Here is a 20943-nt window from a genome sequence, read left to right on the forward strand (position 1 = left end):
TTGTTGTTTGAAGCCTCTAAGTTTGGGGGAGGTCTGTTATGCCGCAGAAATTACCCTCCCTGCCATCCACTCTCAAGGAAAAGAACTGGCTGGTTCCTAAGGGATGCTGGGCCGACTGGACCCAGTGGGCCAGGAAAGCGCCCCGGGGCCAGAGGGAAAGAGCACTCAGCACCGGAAGCCTGAATTCAAACCACCGTCCCGCCGTGTCGTTCACCGCGCGCGCCCTTGGCGAGAGGCAGAATACGTCTCCGAGCCTCAGCGTCCCTACCTGCACGCTGCGGACGGCCAGCCACCGCGTCCCGTCCTCGTGGGAAGGAAGTGAGGGCGCGTCTGCGGAGACCAGTGCCCGGTAAGAGCCTGCCTCACTTTTACTTGTCTTCACCGGCTCTCGCAGACCCCAGACCTGCTCACACGGGAGGGCCTCGCCAGGGCGGCAGGGAAAGCCTGTCGCTCAACCAGCCGCTCCGATCTGCGGCCGAGGCACTTGGGTTTTTAATCTCTCTGAGGAAAGAGACATTTCATCTAACATTCACCGCATCAGCAACTCTGTAAGTAAAATGTAGAAACTACAATGTCTTTATTCATTCCATCAAGCGGTAATTAGGGCCCGGAACAGGAGCCTTCCGTCGGCAGGCACTCTGGCTCCTAACAGCCAGGTAGGTTTCTAACTGGGCGAGAGGACGACTCTGGGGGGGTCGCGCAGGGTCTGTGGAAGAAGGCCTCATCCAGAGCCGCAATTTCCCTTCTCCGTTCACAGCCTCGGAGAAAAAATCAGAATGTTGAGCTGTATGAGGAAATTAGGCAAAGTGGGAGCCGCACTAAACAGACAGAACACACATAGCCCACAACCTGCAGGATCCCCGCAGATCCCTTAATGTAAACACGCTGGCAAGGCGCTCGGCTGAGGCAGCCAAGGAAGACGGAGAGGCAATTTTAATTTTGTTGTTCAAAAAGAAGCAGCTAAAGAAACTGCCTTTATGTTATACCGAGAAGCTGCTGCCCGCCACTGGGCTCCGGTGCAGAGCCGGGGCTCGGGCAGGGAGTGAGGGCAGGTCAACAACACCTGTTGGGGAGAGCAGCCAAGAAGAGGAAGAGGAAGGAAAGAGAAGTGACAGTTCTCGGGCTCCAGGGATGGCAGGTCCTAGGAGAGGAGCTCTGCCTACCTGACCCCACTGAGTCCTCTTGGGGGCCCTATGAGAGAAGCATCATCCATCACCTCATGGGAAGGGATGTGCCCCGGTCACCCAGCAGGTGGGGAGCACTGAATCCTCACCTACCAACACCGGGAAGGCAGGAAGGGTGGCTTGGAGGCAACTCCCCCCCCCATGCAGAACTCTCTCACAAGGTCAGTGCATCTTTCCTAGACGTGGCCAGCAGAACTTCTCTTAAGTCCATGGCGCAGAAGCAGTCCCACTCTGAAACCAATCGTTGGCAATGGCGTCATGACGTGACCACAGTTAGCTTAGATCAACCATGGTCACGTCCCGTGGAGGGGAGAAGGGCTCACCTTCTCTGAAAACGTCACCACCTCTTTCATGAAAAAAATTCGTAGCTGAGCAAAACTGGGGTTCTACTACAATGGAAGACGGGCGGAGATGGCTGCTGGGAGGGCAGCCGATCGAGAAGTGCAAGATGAGGGCAGGAAGTTAGATGGACAGGCCAGATCATACAGAGCCTTATATGGCACAGCGAGGAGTTAGGATTTTATTCTCAGGATAATGAATAACCTTTAAGCAGAGGAATAACATGAGACAACTGATATTTTTGAAATGCTGTGCTGTGTAAAGAACACTTGGCAAGAGTGGCAGTAAAGACACCAATTAGGAAGCTATTGTCCTAGGTCAGGGGAGAGACGATGGTGGCCGGGGCTAGAGGGTGGCAAGGGAGATGGAGAGAAGGGTGTTCATTCGAGACACACGTTGGAGGTAAACTGGCAGAACCTGGTGGGAGACGAGATGTCAGAGGGGAGAGAGAGGAGAAACCGGGGCTTTGCAAATGGGTGGGCAAGGGCGCTATTTACTGAGCTGGGGGAAGATTTAGGGAGAAACAGATTTGAGAACACAAATCAAGAGTTTGGTTTCTTTTCATATGTTTGGGATATCTGTAGAACATTCAAATGAAAAATTCAAGGAGACAGACAGAATTGCAAGACGAAAGCTCAAGAGAGGAATTTGGAAGTCATCACTATATAGACGGTATTTAAAGCTTGATAACAGGTGAGCTCACCTAGCAAGGGTGTGCAGATGGAGAAACAGGCTGAGGGCCAAGACTTGGGATGTCCAATATTTAGACGATAGAAAAGGAGGAATAAACAGAAGGGGAGGGGGAAGGCAGAGGAGCACAGCCTGGAGACAGTGTCTCCGAGAAGGAGAGGGTGTGGGATGCTGCGGAGAAGCCAAGGTGAGGACGACAAAGTGTCGGTGGGGGCGGGCGACATGGAAGCTGCCGGTGACCTCCCCGAGTTGTGAAGTGGCGTGCTGGGGAGGGGTGCCAGACTGAAGCGGGCAGGAGGGTGGCTGGGAGGTGGACAGGAGGAGGCCATCTGTGCAGACAATTCTTTTGAGTCGTTCGGCGGCGAAAGAGAGCAGAGATGGAGCAGGAGCTGAAAGACGTATGACAATCGCAGGCGGCTTGTGACGTTTTCAAAGACAACGGATAAAAGAGCAGGTCTGTACACTGCTGGGAAGGACCCCAGGCGAGTCCTTAAGAAGGAAAGAGGCTGGGATGCAGAGCCCACGTGGAGAGACTGGCTCTCCGAGTTTCAGGAGGGATGAGTCTGAGCGCAGCAGCAGGCGGGCTCGTGGACTTAGGGGAGGAAGGGTGAGGGGGCTCCAGTCTGAAGCCTTCATCTCCTCCATCACGTCCTGAAGTCTGAGGTGCGATGCTGAGCTCAGAGCGAGATGTGGGGGGTGAGGTGGGAGATCTGAAGTAAGAGGAGGGAAGAGAAAGGAGCTCTGAGGACTGAAAAGGGAGGCTACTAGAGGAACATCAGACAATAAAAAATCTTAAAAGGCCATTGACTTGAACTCTGGTTTTCAGTTAGGCAATCTCCCAGCCAGCCTACCGGATCGCAGAGCTGAGCGGACAGGGATCAATCAGGGAACTGGCACAGAAAGCTTAGTTCTGCTCTCAGTGCTCATCATTAAAGAAAACAGGTACGTTTCTGTAGGGGCCCCAGCAAGCAAGTCTGAAGGGTGTGTGTGCAGCCACGCTTCGGCGAGTCAGCCTGCCTTTGCTTGCCGGCTTACATACAATTTCTGGGCTGCATCATCATCATTTCAGAAGAATCTGTAACGGGCACTGGTTCTTAAGCTTGAACACAAAGTTTTCTGGTCCCTAAATTTCCCCTGTCAAATACTTAATGACCTGTAAACTACTTAAATACACCAAAAGAGCTCCAATTTTAAAGGACCTACCAGTAAATCCTTTCGTAAAGTGACCTTGTTTTTTTTTTTTTTTTTTTTTTTTGTAACGCAAATAGCCTGGACCTAGAGGTTTTTCTAAAGAGAGGCCCGCCTGCGTTCTGGAGCTTTGTGGCCAGAGCAGCAAGCGCAGGTGGTTGGTACTGACATCTTGTATTTCCGAGGACATTGACACACATTTGCTCAAATTAATTACTCTTCCAAGATCTCTCCCCTGACTCGTTTGATGGGAACAAGAGCTCCTGGGCCGATGCGAATACAGAGGGGAGGGTGGGGTGGAGGCCAGCAGAGCAGGCCTGGGACAGACAGTGTGCCACTCATCAGAATGGAACCAACGGCACTTCACTTACACCCAGAAGTTTGTCTGTGAGCATCAATCCCCAAGCAGCAAATACCAGAGCCACGTGGGACAAAGACTGGGAGAGAAGAAAGCTGTCGTGAGGGTCCGGACCAGGGAGGGGAGTGTGCGGGTGGGGTGACCTCCAAGAAAATGAGGGGGGAGGGGAAAGGAGAGGGGAGGAGGTAGAAGCAGCTGGGGTGAACCACTGAGGGCATCCACGGTTAACCCCACCAACACACTTTTAAGTTAAACTTCTGATACCATTAGCACTATGGTTACAATGAAAAGGTATGAGAGGCAGGGTGTGAAAAGCAGATCAAGTTGTATACAGAAGGTGGCCAAGGGATATGCCCCATGAAGCACTGCTGAACAGTGGCACAGCCAGGCCCCAGGCCCACCTGCCACTGTCACAGCCCAGCTACAGGCTTGGGTGGAGGGAAGAGAGATGCGGCCGACCTCCCAGTATGGTGACTGGCCTCAGTTTATCCCTCCAGTCGGGAAGGAAGCAGGTTAAGGAGCCAGATCGCCTGTGATTTAACCACTGTACACACTACCCCTTGGCAATGACCATCACAATTTGTGAGTGTCTCAGGCCTCAGGTCAGGGTCTGCCTATAGACACCCAGGGAAGGGAGGGAGCGGAGGATAAGTCACATCCCTAACCTCTCAGCATCTTCACTTAACCTGCCCATAAAAGAGAGCTAGAAGGACCCATCTCAGGGGTTGCTGGGAGAACCAACAGCATGGGTGAGTCACTTAGCATGCCGCCTGGCGTCAGTAAGGACTCCGCAAATGACAGGTTTGGTGGAGCCTGGAGGAAGGGACCCTGTGGCAGAGGCTGCCTCCAAAAGCCGTCAGATCCCAGTGAGATGGGTCACTGAATCATGCCTGTGTCACCACAGGGTCAGCCTTGAGGTTCCCAGACCAGGGGTGAGTAAAGCATATATTCACACATCCACTGAGTCACTCTACAATTGAACTGAGGGCCAATTACATTTCAGGCACTGTGCACCGCATGGAAATACAGCAATGAGGAGACAGCAGGCCAGCAGAGGGGGCACCTGGACCTCAGGGAGCAGCCACAGACCCCAGACCACCAGGCTGATATGCATGCCCCAGGGTTCATTCTGGGCAGGACAGCAGAGCCTGCCTGATTTCATTCTGTTTCTCTGGGGAGGACAAAGCCTGAGGCTATGAGGAAATGTGCTGCCCAGGCAGGATGAACTCAGAAACGGGGTGCTAGTAGGGGCCTCCTGGGACCAGCTGAAAGGAAGCAGAGGCAGGGGTCACCGGCAGGTGCTGGGCCGGGGCTGTATTTCTGCTCATTAACCAGTGAGCACTGCCCTGGGTTGGAGACCCTCTTCCCCTACCTGCCCCTCCCCACTCGGCTATGCTCCGTTGTACCTCTGACAGTACTGGGTCTGCTAAATGCTTTATAGTCCGTTTGCCAACGCAGGGATGATGCAGAACAAGATTGGGTTATTACAGATTCAGGAGGCACTACACACCCGGCTGTCATGTTTCAGTTACCCTTTCTCTCGGTTTAATAAAATTTGCCACACTAATACAAAGCCATCTTTTATCGTTTTCCCTGCAGTTGTAACAACTTGTCCAGCTCCCTCCTGCTAATTAAAGGAGGAGGGGACACAGCAGCTCATTGGAAAGCCAGTTTCCAGGGAGGCTGTCAGTATCTTCGCAGCCATTTAGCTCTGGTTCTTATGGACCTTTAATGGCCCTCTCCGTCATGATTTGAACCCTAATGAGGTCAGCAGCTGGTGGCCACCGCCGGCAAAGCCCTGCTTGGCGGCAGCGCGGGCACCTCCGCCCGCTGGCAGCACAGCACTCCCCCTGGGCTGGATGACGTGGGCTCCGCAGTCCGTCCTCCCACGCCTGTCTGGCCCGGCATCACTGCCTCGGCCCTGATATGTGTGACAGCCTCCCAGGCAAAGGGTCCCCAACAGAATAACCAGGATTGGAGGTGGGTGGTTAGACAGGGCCCCCTTGCCCCACCCCCGCCCCTTGGTGGAGCAGATAACCGGAAAAGGGGAGAAGGTGGGAGAAAAGGAAATGGGAAGAGAAAAAGGAGCTGTAAACAAAGAGCTGCCCTTGTGCTAAGTCCTGAGATGGGTCCAAATCAGCCCGCGTCCGGAGGGCCCACGCTTTGTTCGTCATCCCACTCGGGAGCCTTTAGGGAGCGAGGCAGGGAGAAGGGCGCCTGTCTTCACGGCGAACCTCTACCTCCGCGCGCGTCCTCGTCTGTCCGGCTAATTACCTGCTACAGCAGCTGGGCTGCTGCCCTTTAAACCAAGGAGGCGCGGGCGAGCGGGCGCATCATCATTCCCGGCGCAGGCGGCCTCCCCTGGCGGGGCGGGCAGGCGCCCCCGCCGGAGGGCTGCGGCTGCAGGAGGCCCAGGCACTGGGGACTAGAGCGCCCCCAGGGCAGGGCAGGAGTCGACCGCGTCCTTGTAGGGGGAGGGGGGCTTCCTCCAGGAGACGCCTGTCTTCTCTCGGGGCTCTAAGACCCTTTCCATCCGTGAGCTTCGACCCCACTCCTTGCGCAAAGTCGGGGAATCAGAACAGGCCAAGCCAAGGTCAACGCTGGGGCGGGGGCGCTTGGGGCCGGTCGGCCCTGCCAGCCCCTCGGCTCAGCCCGCGCCCCTGCGTAGTATGCAGTGGTCGTCGCCCCGGCTGTCCCCCGCGGCGGCCTGGATTCCCCGGCCCTCTTCCCCGCGCGCACACTAATAAGTTTACAGATGGAAGCCGGTGGCGCCGGTTGCAATAAAAGGCAGCAGCTCCGCTCCTGAGCTTCAGTGAGAGCATTTTCCCCTGTAACAAGGGGCTGGATTCAGCGGCCCGCTGCCGTCTGAGCGGGGCGAGTTGCCAGAGTAACGAAGGCCTAGCGCACCCGTGGTGAGAGGGAGCAGGGCGGGGGGGTCCAGGGCGCAGCAGCCTCCGCTGCCATCCAGGCCCAGGCCCTGGGGCCCTTCCTCGGGCTGCCAATCCCTTCCTGCTAAGCATGTCTCCCCGGCCCCAACTCTCCCTCACGGTCCTGCCCCCACCCCACACACCCTCAGCCTTTAAGAGGTCCTCTGGGAGCTTGTATTACGTTCATGAGACACACCTGGAGCACCTCGTCTGAGACGGGTAATGGGTCAGGCCATCGGGACTCAGCTGGGAGTCACACTGGACAGTGGCTGTGCCCATGGTGGGCCTGGGAGGCATAGCCCACCCCAGACGTGGCGGGTAACAGCCAGAGAGAAAGCAGATGGGGGTTCCTGTCTGTCTGAACAACAGCTGGGCTTTTCTGCAGGGTGGGGAGGAACTCAGAGCCAAAAAGCCGGGAGTGCGTGTGTCTGATTTCCTTGGATGGAGGCTGGTCAGAGGACAGAGTTCCGGAAGTGCTTGGGCCTGCTAAGCTGCGGGAGGAAGCCAGCAGGACGATGAGCAAAGCCTACCCATCCTGCTCATAACCGCAGGAGGGCGGCTGCTGCTCTTCCCCAGCCCTTGGCCTGGTCAAGGCTGAACTTGGCTTTTAGTCCTCAGTTTTCAGAAGTTCACATTTTACTCCAGAAAGTTAAGGTTGCATTCCACCCTGCTTTCCTCCCAGGGACCTAAAAAGTTAAGGATTGTCTTAACTCCTTTTACAAGCTTCTTCTTGGGCACCGGGTTCACCCAGGCCCCAGAAGTTGTTTCCTAGAGCCCAGAGAAGCTGGAGTATGGGGGATCCCGGAAGCACCCCCGGGTTCTCACAGCTCCTCTCCTGAAGCTAGGCTGAGGGCTTCAGGGCAGCTGCATTCCAGACGGCCGTGTGCTGGTATCCTAGGAGCAGCTAGGTCCAAAAGCAGTGCTGGCTGGCCAAGTAACCCTGAGGCCACATGGGAAAAGAGGGCAGCAATAGACACTGTCCATATGTCCAATGCACAGAGAGTTGCTTTCCTTTGTAACTGACAAACAAGAGGTTGTGCCTAGGGGGAAGATGAGGTGGGGACGCCCACTTCCCTAGGCCAGTTCCTGGGAGCTGGGCCAGCTGGGTCCCTGCCTGCATGACTGACATCTCAATAGTCACATGCATCCCGCAGCCCAGAGGTCATAAATCATCTACTTCAACCACATGAAGCCGGAACAGGGCGGGTGTCCACAGTGAGGGTCCCCACTGCCAATAAGCAGGCAAGCTGCACGTATTTGGGAACTGGCTGCCCACTCTGGTCCGCCAGACGTGGCTCCTCCCTTCTCCACAAATGACACTCCCCATGTCCAATCAGCACTGAGTCCTGTCAACTGGCCGTTGTAGAGAGTCAAATTTACCCCCTTCCAGACCTTTCTCACTGGTATCTGCAGCAGGCCTCATGTTTTGTTTTGTTTTGTTTTTTGCCTCCTATCCAGCTGCCCAGAGGGTCTCAACCTGTGCCCTTTTGTAGACATCCCCGCAGGGGCTTCTTTGTGCCTTTAGCCTCACGTACAAGACCCTTCACAATTTGATCTCTGCCATATCTCTGGCTTCTCTCTCCCCTCACACCTTGGCTCCAGCCTGCTTGCTGTGACCTAAACAAAAGTCTTTGCTGGCTTCTGTGCATTTGTTGAAGCTCTTCTCACAGCCTCACAATACCCTACACCTCCCATTCTTCTCTTCCCCCTGCTGGCTCCTAATATATATCTCCTGCTAGATTCAGCTCCGGCATCACCTCCTCCAGGAAGCCCTCCCTGGTTCCTTGCCATCCATGCCAGGCTGAGTTTCCCCCTCAAATATATTCGTGTGCTCTCCATCTAGATTCTGAGCTTCTCAGGGGCAAGGCCTGGCTCCCTCAACTTTTCAGCAAGACCTTACTGGCAAGCGATTCCGAGTGACTGAAAGGCAGACATGGGTTTGATTCTCAGCTCTTGCATCTGGGAAGGTCACTTAACTTTTCCGACTCCCTTATTTAAGTGGATAATGATAACATAAGGCTCTTAGGGTTAAGTGAATTAATGTGTTTAAAGGATTTAGCACGATGCTCCACACAAGGTGAGATGGACTCTGTACTATCTGTGTCTCCTCGGCAGCCAGCCCAGCTGGCACATTCTAGCCACCTCCTCAAAATCGCCGAGTGAACCCGCACGTGAAAGGAAGAGCCGGCATGGCTCCAAGTCTCCGCACCCCCGGCCCGCCTCCCCAAGATAGGCTTGGGTTGGTCTGTAGCCCTCTTCCAGTGGGTCATGAAGAACTGGTGACCAGCTGACATGCCCCTCACCAGACGTATGCAGCCCCGCAGTCGAGAGTCAGATCCAGACACATGAACGGGTGAGAAGGCAGGAGACAGAAGCACAGATGAGACTGAAGGTGGGTGCCTGTCTCTGGGTCATCGTGAGGCTCGAGGGAGGGGAGAAGGAGCGCTGGGGATGGTCCTGTCCTACATAAAGAACTTCACCTACATCTCCTCGCCTGCTGTTTCCTGCTCCCGAGAGAGACCTGTGCTGCCCCGCTGTGTGGTCTGGGAGGCCGTGTCTACACGTGAGAGCCTCTCCCAGCGTGTGCTGTTGCTGGGGCTAAGCATGCCCAGAGCAGGCTCCTGCTTCCCGAGCGGCTGTCCCGCAGCGCCAGGAACTGCTGGGACTGATGCTTCCACTGGGGCAGGAGAAGGGAGGGACGGGGCCTGGCGGGTGGGTGGGTAGACGGGAAGGCCGAAACAGGAGGGAAAGAAGAGAAGAGAGGCTTGAAGCCCTGATGCAGATCTAGGGGGAAGCCTCTGTCAGAACCATCTGAACTTCCAAGTGGGCCGAGCTGAGGACCGGCAGCAACCAGCCCTCTCGGGACCGCCCTGAGCCCCGGGGCTGCTCCTCTTCCAGCTCCACAGCTGCTGCTGCCCGTGGCTCCACCCACCCTCGCCCCCCACCCCCGAGACCACACACCAGGGAGCAGGACCAGCTTGCTCCCTCCCTGGCTGGTTTGCAATTTTGATTTCTCACCTTCCCAAACAGCCAGGATTTATGGCTCACTTGACAGAAATATTTAATTTTCCAAATGTCTATTATTCAAAGGCTGTGGAAATCTCCAGACCTAACATTTCTGCATTAATATCCATATAAGCTGAAGCCAAATAAAGATCTTCCCAGAGGCGTGGGAGGGGGAAACGAGGAGGATGAAATCCTGGGCAGAAAAGGAAAGGGCCCTAGACAAGCCCCCGTGAAGCTCGCACCGGCCCCACCAGAGGCACCAAGCCAAGCACCAAAGCTTTGTTATCGTCCTATTAACACCAGCAAGCGCTGAGCGCATGCCCAGTGTCGCACTAAGCGATTTGAACAGCCAGGATGTCGTGTAATCCTCACAGCCCTGTAATCAGCCCACTTCTCAGATGAGGAAACTGAGGCATAAAGTAATCTAAGATCACCCAACTAGAACCCCAACTTTACTGACTCTTATCCACTATCAAACCGTCTCTTTTGTATACATGATGGAAATTCTCTTTCTTTCTAATGGTATAACTATTTCTATTTTCAGTGGAACTAACTATTCAATTCAATTCTGTCTCATTAGATTCAGTGATGAATTCAATGTGTACATATGTGTAGGGACCCAGCTATGCATGGAGCACTGCTGCGGACATAATAAATGTAAAGTCAGGCCCCTCGTCGACCACAACCACGACCTGAAAATCTCTTTGGAAAGCTGGGCACATGCAGCGTCAACACAGGCAGCAGGGTAACGCCACCCGCTAGCGGACTCAACCCTACTGAGATAAAGAAGGGAACAAAAAAGACTCAGAGCAAACAAGAGAGACCCTGCCAGGCCCCACTCCAAGCCTGATGCCGAGAGCGTTCATTCACACTAAGTGCAGGACAGGGGAGAGGAGAAGGGAGGCGGGCGAGCTGGCAAAAGTGAGGCAACTGAAAAATCACAGAAGGTGGATAAGGAAACCAGGAAGCCCAGCTGCGGGGACAGAATACCCGCGAAGCTCCGGAGTCCTGGCTCGCTAGCACACAGAGTGGTAGGGTGGTTTCCAGTAACAACCCCGAGTGATGAGAGTGATCGAGCTGTGTTCTGAGCACACTGGTTAAGGAAGCATGGCTGTTGGTCACACTTTCCTTATGTCCATTCACATGAAAGTATTTCATTCAAGCTGCCAAAGTACTTTTTTTTTTTTTTAAGTTTTGTTGCTTAAAGAAGTTAAGTTACATTCTGTAACTGGCTCTGTAATTAAGCACCACAGCCAGGCAGGACTGGCAGCTCCTGCTGGACAAGAAGATTGTGTCTGGCCCTCGCTACTCAGGGCCCAGCACAGGTAAGCACTGAACCAGAGATGAGGGTCCTGGGGCTGCTGGTGCCTCATTCATGCACAGCCGAGAAGGCAGGGGGAGCTAGGGAGTCTCTGCCCCTCTGCCCCAAAGTCAGTCCTGGGGGGCCAAGACCTCATTCCCCAGCTCCCAGGAGGCCAAGCTTAGAGTAGAATTGCCACCCCGTGGCCCCAGGGGTCCTCTGCTATCCCCTGGGGGTCACTGTCACAGACTTCTTGGGAGTCCCAATCCAAGCATCAGCAGACGATAAAGGAGCATCCTCACCCCCCTTTGTCCAGTCCTCCATGGCTCTAGTTAGTTGCCGCCTAGAAAAGTGACAGGAAGAGCAAACGAAGCAAAAAGATGAGGCCGCACCACCATCACTGTGGTGAGGCTTTACTAAGGATCTCAGAAATCTCCATAGAACCAAACCCTCACAGCTACCGAGCCAGAGCGAGAAAAAAAAGCACGACCCAGAGAGAGACCAACCTAGGACACCCACACCCACCATGTCTGGCAGGTGAGAACGTCTGCCTGCTTGCTTTCTGCGTGAATCGAAAATGTCCCGAGTCCATCTGCCTCTATCAAGTACGTTCATCCAACTGTTAACTTGTATGCACTCTACTCGCTCATTAATCTATCATTTATGTTGCGTGTAGATGCCACTGCATCAGCCTGGCTGATGTGAAGACGTCCGCGGGGTTTTTAACTTACTGCGTATGGGGGGAAAGGAAGTAATATTTAGAGCACGTTTACTATAATGCAGACACTTCACGTAGGTTTCTTTCTTTTCACCTCATAACAGCCCCCTGGAGAGGTATCATTTCCGTTTTACACATAAGAAAACTGAGGCTCAGAGAGGCCAAGTAAGTTGCTCAGAGTCGCACAGCTAGTAAGTGTCAGAGCGGAGATTGTTTCAAGTGCATCTGACCCTGACTCCGATACCACTAACGATGCCTTCTTGATGTTGTCACCAGCAAAAGCGCAGTGCGAGGCCTCTCAGGTGGCAAATCTGGAGACAAGAATGCTCTTCCTTTTTGCCCTGAGCCTGGCTGGCATTTCAGGGGCTGACTTACATGATGAACGGGCTCAGGGCACACATGAGATGTAATACGTCTTGATTTAGTGAAGCACTTGATAGGTCGTCTGATTAAATTTTATTTGTAAAATTAATTCAGATTGTCTTGGCTGGGTGCTCCCGTCACCCAGACAGCAGAGAGGCTGGGAACCTGTAAACAAGTGGTCAAGAGAAGAGGCTGATGATGGCAGGAGCGCAGCCCCAGGGGCAGGCGACTTCGACAGCAGTGCCCCCAGCGTGGCGGAACTAGGGCTGGGGCATGAAGACTGTGGGTAGACGGAAGGGGCGCCATGCGGAACGGAGAGCCCGGACGCGGGAAGAGGGTTCCTTCTCCGCTGGTGATGGTCGGACCGTGCTGGGCGATGGAGGAGGCCAGGGAGGGGCGTTTTCAGTCCCTGAGTTCTCTGTGGTCATAACACATGGCCCAGAAACACCCTGAGCGGGCCACAGGAGGGCAAGAGTCAGCCCTGGTTCCTGGATGGTGTCAGCAGGAGCTCCAAGAAGCAGCCAACGGCCAGGGTGACTGAAGCCTCAGTCAGGCCAACAGGGCAGCGGGAGTTGCAGATCGGGGCCTTCTTTGAGCAGGAGGGCGGCCTAGACGGCGTCGGCTCCAGTAGGGATGTCAGCTCACACCGGGAAGGGGAGGCCCACTGGCAGGCTGGGGACCCAGGGCCGGGAGGGAGAGGGACAAACTGACGGTGAGGGGCAGTCAGGGGCCTGGTGCCGAGTGGAGGGAAACTGACACAGGAGTGGGAACGGGACTGCCATTCTCCATGAACAGAGGAGGAGAGAGGAGATGAATCGTTGTAATTGTGAACCTATGGGGCACAGTCAAAAAAGAAGAAACAGGTGTCCTCTTGTGAGTGTGTGCAGCAGGCGAGGGGGCTGCCGTTGTCTTGTTCTCCTAAAGCAGAGTGTAGGGGTTAAGCCCATTCCAAAGGCAGGTAACACCCAGGATGCTGAGGAGAAACCTCGGGACTTAGACAGAGTGGGTGGGCGGAAAGGAAACCAGGCAAGACCCCAGAAGAAAGCAGGCACCTGAGGAATCTCGACCCCCGCCTGTGTGGAGCTGGCAGGAGGTAAGGGGAACTGACTGGAGCGGGGCGGAGGGCGGGAGGCACAGCCTCCAGGATGCGCGCTGCATTATCCTTGTGAGGTGACTAGACCTGACTTGCATTTGAAAGGTTTACTCTGGCAGTGACGTTTAGAACAGACTGTGGGGAAGGGGACAGGGCGGACAAATGAGGAAGAGGAATTTGAAAAGAGGATGGCGGTTCGGACTAGGATGGTGGTACCTAGCAAAAAGTTTAAAGTGGTGAAATTTGGGCTGTATTTTTTCAGGTAAAACAAACAGGGCTGTTGAAGATTTGAATTCGGGGTGTGAGAGAAGAAAGAAAGGACTCGTGAATGAATGAATGAATGTATGCACGCATGCACGCGTGTACACGTGCCCCAGCCTGGCTGCATCGTTGCGCAGACCCGGTGGGACGTCCTCTCCGTCTCCCGGGCCAACCCCCCCTTGCTCCTCTTCAATTTAAACCTTGACCGAGACCTGTCGCTTCCAACAAGCTGACAATTTACTTTAATCCAAGTGAGACAGCCCTTTGTGTGCTGGCATGGAAACCTAACCACCACCTGAAAATGCATTTCCATGAAAAGAATTGTTTTCAAGTAGCCAACAGCCAATTTATAAATAATTGCTAGAAATATGACCTGTTCCTAAGTGGGAAGCGCCTGGATAAACGCTGTCATCGCCTAAACTGTCAAATCCGAGGCAAAGCAATTTCTGTTGCCTCCAAGACTAATGGGCCCAGCCCGGCCGTGACTCTTAGGCGACAAGGCCATGGAGAGTGAAAAGAAGCCCCAAGGCCCCTCGTGATGACAGAGCAGCTGGGGACAGAGGGGAAAGGGACGTGCAGAGTTCACGCCACTCACAGCTCTCCCAGGAGGTCGGAGGGGCCGACAAGAGAGTAGACAGCAGACCTTGTCTCTGCTCCCCCACCCCACCACTCCCACCTCACCACCTAGACACTGGGCGCTTCTCAATGCTATCTGCCAAGTAAGAAACTGCCGAGAAGGGAAAGGCAGGTGGACAGTGAGAGGGAAGGCTGCCTGCTGTGTGCACCTGGCAGCAGCCTCTGTCCCAGAGCGAATTCCACTGAGGGAAGATGAGAACGTCTGGGAGTGTGGGCTGGGCGAATGAGTGTGCCAGCAGACCCGAGTGCAAAGCACTGTTAGCAACCTCCAGGCAAATCAGAGCAGCGGAGACACAAGCCCGGCCTGTGACCTCTGTGTCCGCTCCAGAGACGCCCTCCCACCCTCACCTGGCCCCGCGCCTCCCTGTGGCTTCTGGTCCGCCATCGGGTAATGAGAGCGCCCAGTGAGTAAGCAGGAAGCTGCTCACCGGGCTCTGCATTCAGAATCCCCACCAGTGAAAAACATCAGAAACACTGACTTTCTGGGTCTGGCAATTTACAAAACTCCATTTGCAAGAGTTAAGTGTGAAGTCATGGTGAGGCTTGGTAGACAGCACGGTGCCGCCCGTGCTTTGACCCAAGTGTGCGTGGCCTGGAGGAGGTCCAGGGCTGCAGAGAGCAGCAGCAGCAACCGCCCCTCCAGCAGGCCTCTGTGGACCACCCTTTCAGGATGCCCGGTTGCACTGTGGTTTCCGTCTCCTCGCCACGCTCCCAAGCCGAGCAGACATCCCCCATTTGGAAGGAGGGGAAAGGGCATGGGGCATCTGAGCTCACCCACGGGAGACTAGACAGGAAGAGGAAGCCAGGCCACCCCTGCAACTTTACGCCATACACCAGCAGGAAAGAGAAACTGGGAGAAAAACAACCAAAGTGGAGGCAGGAGTCCACGCAGGGGCCGTAAGTAAGGTTGAGAGATACCGTGGTCCAGGGCCGACTCCCGATCCTGACACTGAAAGAGATGGACGCAGGACGTGCGGCGAGAACACAAAGGCTTTCGTGGCAAAGAATGGCGAACTGCCCCCTCCAGCGATCCAGGGCTTTTTTAGAGCATAAACTGTCACTGCCAAGATATCCTGGGCTCAAAAACTCACATCTACAGACGTTTTTGCTGGTTCCACTGGGGTCCGACTCTAGGTTTTTTAACTTCAGATATTCACTCACCTTTCTGTGGCTCACGGGGGCTATTCCAGGTACTGGGGGTGGGGTGTGAAACCTGTAACATTGTCCCTAATGTAAATGTCCCACAGGCACCCAGCCTGGTCACCTCTGTGCCTCCCTGCAAAGTGGTTTCTCTGTTTGAAAGCCTGGCCTTGACACTGTGGGCTGGCCCTTCCTGACCGCACCCTCACTTCCCGCCCCGTCCCATCCCCTCCACTCCGCCGGAGGCGCTGGGAGTGCACAAGCTGCTTTACTCCGGAGTGGGAAATCTCCAGGCACAAGTGACACACGGGCAGGCAATTTACAGTTACTCACTTGTTCAGATGCCTCAGGACCCAGTCCTCACTCCTGCCGGTTCCCTGACCCCTTTCCATGCCTGCTTCCCTCCCTAGGCCCAGAGGGTCCTCTCACTCACAGCTCTGGGCCCAGGGGAAGCCAAGTGCCGTTTTCTGGTTCCAAATATAACCCCTGAGTTCAGGTCATAGCTTCTTTTCCCGTAGCCTCTTGGAAAATTAATCCATTTCTCATTCCTCTGACCTGGGTCAAGTTCCCTAGGTTCCTAACACTGTTAACCCTCCGACCCCACTCCACTTTTCCCACACCACGTTCCTCTGAAAGCACTTCCAGCTAGGTCACCAGGGACTTCTAAAGTCACAATTCCGGGACTTCTTGGACGCATGGGATGCTGCTGGCCATCCCTGCTCTTTCCTTTGTTTTCCATGACACCACCTCCCCCCCGGCCCCGTTTCCTCCCTCTCAGTCACCCCGAAGGCTCCTCCTCTCACCCCTTAAGTGTTGAGTCTCAGATTTGATCACTGGCCCTCTTCTTTCCCATGCCGCCCCCTCCCTGGGCAATCTCGTCCAACCCTTAGCTGATGGTCCCAAATCTGTACTTCCAGCATCTTTTCTATCTCCCAAATTCTTGGATTTGTGTAATTATTGCTCATTATCATCTCTCCCTTGGAAATAACCTCAAACCCTGCCTCCCTCCTTCCACTCCCCAAGCTGAATCCCAAGTCCACCTGCACCCAACACTCCATCTTCTCCACGCCTGCACCCCAGCAACTGAACCGTCCTGGAGGAAACCACAGAGCCGGGGTGACTACTGGCACTTAAATTTTATAGCCACAAGTTTCAAACAGGCACTCAGCATCGCCCTGTATTCGCCCTACAGATCCCGGTAAGGTCATCCCCCGGTGCTTTCAGACTGCGGTTTGATGCCTTTCTTTCCTCTTATGTCAACTCCCCTCAAGACCCTCATCTCGTTGCCTCACCCTGTGGTCCGTCGAGAAAACAAGTAAACAGGAATCCCCTTAATTTCCCGCCACCAAATCTGCAGCCTTCCCTCCTCCCGATCTCATATTCTCAGTCATCCCCCCATTTATTCTCCCAGGAGAGGCCAGACTAGCAGTTTTCCAACCCCTCGCCTTCTCGAGCTCTTCATTCTAGAAGGGATCCCCCTCTTTCCTGGATTATCAATTTATTCCCCCGACACTAGGTCATTCCCATCACTCTACGCATGCTCCGCCATTCCTGTCTTTAAAAGTAAGATGCCCTCCCTGGAACCCACGTCCCCCTCCAGCCGCAGCTCCACTGGTCTGCTGCTCTCACAGCGCACCTCAAAGCGCCCTCTGGGCCCGCTCCCCCACTCCCCTCCTCCCGTTCACTCTTTGTTTACTCCAGCCTGGCTTCCTATCAAGGTCACCCATGACCGCCATGTTGCCAAATCCTGTGCACACTTCTGTGTTCTTCTTCTGTGTGACCCCTCGGCACCACTGGACACAGCTGGCCTCTCCCGCCTGGGTGCTGTGGCCCCACCCTGCCCTGGCTGGCCTCCTCTCTCTCTGGCCACCCTCTCTCCATGTCCACTGCTGGCCTCTCCACCTCTACCTGACTCTAAGATTGGCAAACGCCCGGGCTCAGTCCTCAGCCCTCCATATCTCTGTTTTCTTCCTACATTACTTTTATTTTCTCCTTCATCACTAGTGACATCCAAATTAACCCTGACTTTCCGCCTGGGCAAGAGACTGATATCCGACTGCTGACCTGTCGTCTCTGCTCAGTTGTCTAATTGGCATCTCCAGTGTAATCTGCTCCAAAGAGAAGTCCCAGCCTGTCCCCCTGACCAGCCCAGCACTCCTCAAACCCTGTTCCTAGTCAGCACTGCCAAGGGCCCCACCGTCCTCCCAACCACTCCCATCCTCCCAGTCCACCCACGCCAGTCTTGTTGATTCTACACCAGTGACACCACGACTCTGCTGGCATCTGCCCACTCTGCTATGACCCCCCGAATTTAAGCCACTTTTCCCGCCTGCACGGCTACAACGGCCTCTCGGGGGGTCTCCTGGTTCTACTCCAGCCCCTCTACAGCCCACTCTCTCTCGGCAGCCCCAGCTCCACCAGCCGCCCACAGCCTCCCTCCTCAGCCTCTGCCCGTGCTGGTCCCAGGCTTCTGCTCTGAGCCCAGCAGCGTTCTGTGGCTCGAAACCTTTCCAGGCTTCGGGTGGGGGTGTTCGCCATGCCTCTCCCATCCCCATTCCAGCCCCACGTCCTTTTAAAAGACAGCAACCTTTAAACACGAAGCTTCAGCTCCCATGAAGGGAACCCTCTTCCTTTGTCACACTTTATGTCTGTCCACAACCACCACGTAACAATACCCCCTGGGGGACATGTTTCTCCTGAAAAGAAAGAGCCAAGAAACAGAGCCTCCCCCGCCCCCACCCCGCCCCGGTCCCTGGGATGACAGCCGGTGCTGGGCCTGCCTGGGCTGTGCACCCACCCCTGCGTGTCCGACAGGCATTGCACGGCGCCAGGTTCCCCCGGGGAGCAGGTGCCCCCGAGCCGAGGTGCTTCCCCGTGCAGAGCGCCCTTTCTCCCCTGCAAATCCGCCACTCCTGCTGAGTGACTTTCAAGGAAACAGCGAGCCTCTCGGGGCTTGGATGTCCTGTCTATAAAATGCAGGGGCCGGGAGAGTGATCTTTGGGCTATTCTGGCTCAAATATGCGATGCTTCTCTGGTCTAGAATGTTGGTGTGGAGTTATGTTTCCACACAAAAGGCCTGGCCCCGAAGCAAAAAGCTTGCTGGTACAACACAAAGGGTGTTGGGGCTGGGGGCAGGCGCCCAGGGACATACCTCTGCTCCAGGGTGTCTGTGCCGGAGCCCTGCACAGGTGGCAAGACTCCCCAGCACACACACCTGTCCCACCTGTCCATCCTCCAGTCCGGCCGCGGCCAGCACTTATAACACGGCACGATGCGTATTTTCACGCATCAGGGAGCTCCTGGGTGCCAGGCAGGGTACGGGAGGGAGCGTGGGCCTGGAGTCTGGCAGCCTGGACTACTAGCATCATGCTTCGGTGCCTTCCGGCACCAGGCAACAGGTGATGACTCACGCAAAGGCTTTACTCAGGACGCCTGTGCGGGCATCTCCCCAGTGTCCGTCCCGGACACGGCCCCCCACCGCGGACCCTCGGGACTCACCCTGACATGAGACCAAGCAACCCTGCCCACTCTGGCAGGCGCCCGGCAGCGGTAGTTGCAGATCCCCTCGCATCCAGCACACCTGGCCCCCTAATGAGAAGTTTCTCACACTCTAACCAGACTCCCTCCATTGGGCAGGTTCAGTAAAAGATTCTCATAAAAAGAAATTCAGCACATTTAACCCAGATTTCAGCACATTAGTTGACCCGCAGGTAGGAGCCTGAAGTTTCCAAATTATCGGGCAGTTGCTGTCTTTTAATTAAAAAATAATAATGATGAACTCATGTAATTTCTGGTCTCTCCCTGAGAAAGGTTTTCTGATTTCGCATGTAAGATACTGCAGTGGAAAAACCAAGTGTTTATGTTGGGAAAAAAACCACGTCTGAGTGGCTGGAAACAGGTAAGTCTTCCCTGCTTGGTCGTGGCAGCTCCAACCTCCCCTCCATCCCCCCCCACCCACCCCAGCTCCTTCTGCCTCCACTTACCTGATCGCTGCCCTGAAAGCGTGTGTGAGGCTGCACGTCTGTGCGGGCGTCTGGCCATCCCTGATGCTTCTGCCTGAGCCCCGCTCAGCAGCTCCACAGTATTCCTCCCTCTGCGTCCCTCCAGCCGTCCAGCCACCTGTTGAGGCCTCTGCGTGCCAGGAGCCAGACATGCCTGAGGCAAGGTCTCTGACCTGTAGGGTTCACAGTCCAGCTGCAAAGAGAGATCTCAGAGTAATTGAGCACAGATGCTCAGGGCCGCGGTGGTCACACGCCCAGGGTGTTCCAGGGGCAAGAAGACGGAACTGTTTCTAGGAAAGGCTTCCAGGTGAGGCTTCACGGAGGAGATGACCACTGAGATGACTCCTGAGGATGAGTGGAGGGGAGAGGGGCGGGCGCTTCAAGCAGATAAGACTGCCGTTCAAAGGGGCGGGGGCACGAGCATATAGAGGGAGTGGTGCCAGAGCCCAAGGGCCAGGCTGCCAGGGGAGGCCCCCACAGCTCTGCGGGCAGGAGACTTAAGCTGGACAGTCAGGCAAAGCCACACCCACCCCTCGCTGTTCTGAAGCTGTGCTCGGCCCCAGAGCCTGGGATTAGAGAGAGAACAAAATGGTATTTGGTTCCTCCAGCAAGATTCTGAGTCATCTCCTTGTATTTCTGATTCATACCCAGTTCACGGAGGCCTGAAGCCCCTGAAATTCCACCCTTATTCCTAGTAGCCACAGAGTGGGGAGGGGACTATGGGAGAGGGGCGGTATCCGTGACTCAGAAAGGGGAGTGACACATAGGTACTCAAGCCGAGGCAGGAGGGGACAGGCTGTGCCCAGGCCCCCTCAAGGTGCTGGACTCTCGCCCAGACCGCAGTCCCCTTCCTCTGAGTGCACCTCTTCAGAGAAGGAGTCAGGCTGTTGGAACGGCAGGTGCAGAAGCCACAAACGCCCAGCGTGGCAGGAAACAGGCAGGCACGGTCCCCCAGGAAGTTCTCCGCCATTCCAGAAAGAATCCCTCCAAACTGCTTGGTCTGTTCTCACGTGGCCACCCTTGCCCCACCCCCTCACCCTCCTTGATCACTGCTCTGGACCAGACCTCATCCTGAGGAATGCACAAGCAAACCCACATCCACCGGGGATGAACCAAGCGAACAGGAACGGACGGCCACGCGGGACTGTAAGGGGAGGCTTTCAGTGCGGCGTGCTGCCTGCCAGCACCTCCCTTCTCCTCTGCACACTGGTTCCCACGGGAGGAAGCTGCCCCAAGGACCCCGTTAGAAGCACAGGACAGCTGTGCCTCGGGGTCAACATCTGGACCAACTCAGGAGGACCAAGGACTCTGGCCATTGGCCACAGCGGCACCAAGGGGAGAAACCGAGGGCACCCAGGCCACAGTGTGGGCACCAGATCACAAAGCGGAGCCCAGGGGAGCTCAGCCCTGAGCCACGCCCCTTGCCAGGGAGGGAGGGAGGCTGCCGTCCTTGGTTCATCTCTGAGCGCGCAGCCTCAGCTCAGCAGTTCTCAGCTCCTTTTCTGTCTTCACAAAGCCTGAGTTAAAGAACCACTAGGTGCCGTTACCTGAAGATTCCTGAAACTGGTGGTCCCCACCGGGCCATTTTAATCACGATTTCTCGAGTCCCGAGTAGGCAAACCCCAGTAATGAACAGCTTCAACGCCTCCCTTCCCGAATGCATCGCTATTGCTATTTCACACAAGAAAAGAGGGCATTAAGGGCCTGAGCCCTGTGTATGTTAAAATCTCATCATTTCC

The 20943-nt window shown here is 55.3% G+C and overlaps 1 long non-coding RNA gene across 1 annotated transcript in view; it reads right to left on the minus strand.

Moving 5' to 3' along the window:
• LOC135319414 (uncharacterized) overlaps nucleotides 1–20943 on the minus strand; it is a 55074-nt gene that overhangs the window by 9878 nt on the left and 24253 nt on the right. Inside the window, exon 2 of the long non-coding RNA XR_010377994.1 lies at nucleotides 19187–19397. This is a non-coding gene — a long non-coding RNA (uncharacterized LOC135319414). The remainder of the gene's footprint in view (nucleotides 1–19186; nucleotides 19398–20943) is intronic.

The sequence above is a fragment of the Camelus dromedarius genome, chromosome 26 (assembly GCF_036321535.1).
Source record: "Camelus dromedarius isolate mCamDro1 chromosome 26, mCamDro1.pat, whole genome shotgun sequence".
NCBI lineage: Eukaryota > Metazoa > Chordata > Mammalia > Artiodactyla > Camelidae > Camelus > Camelus dromedarius.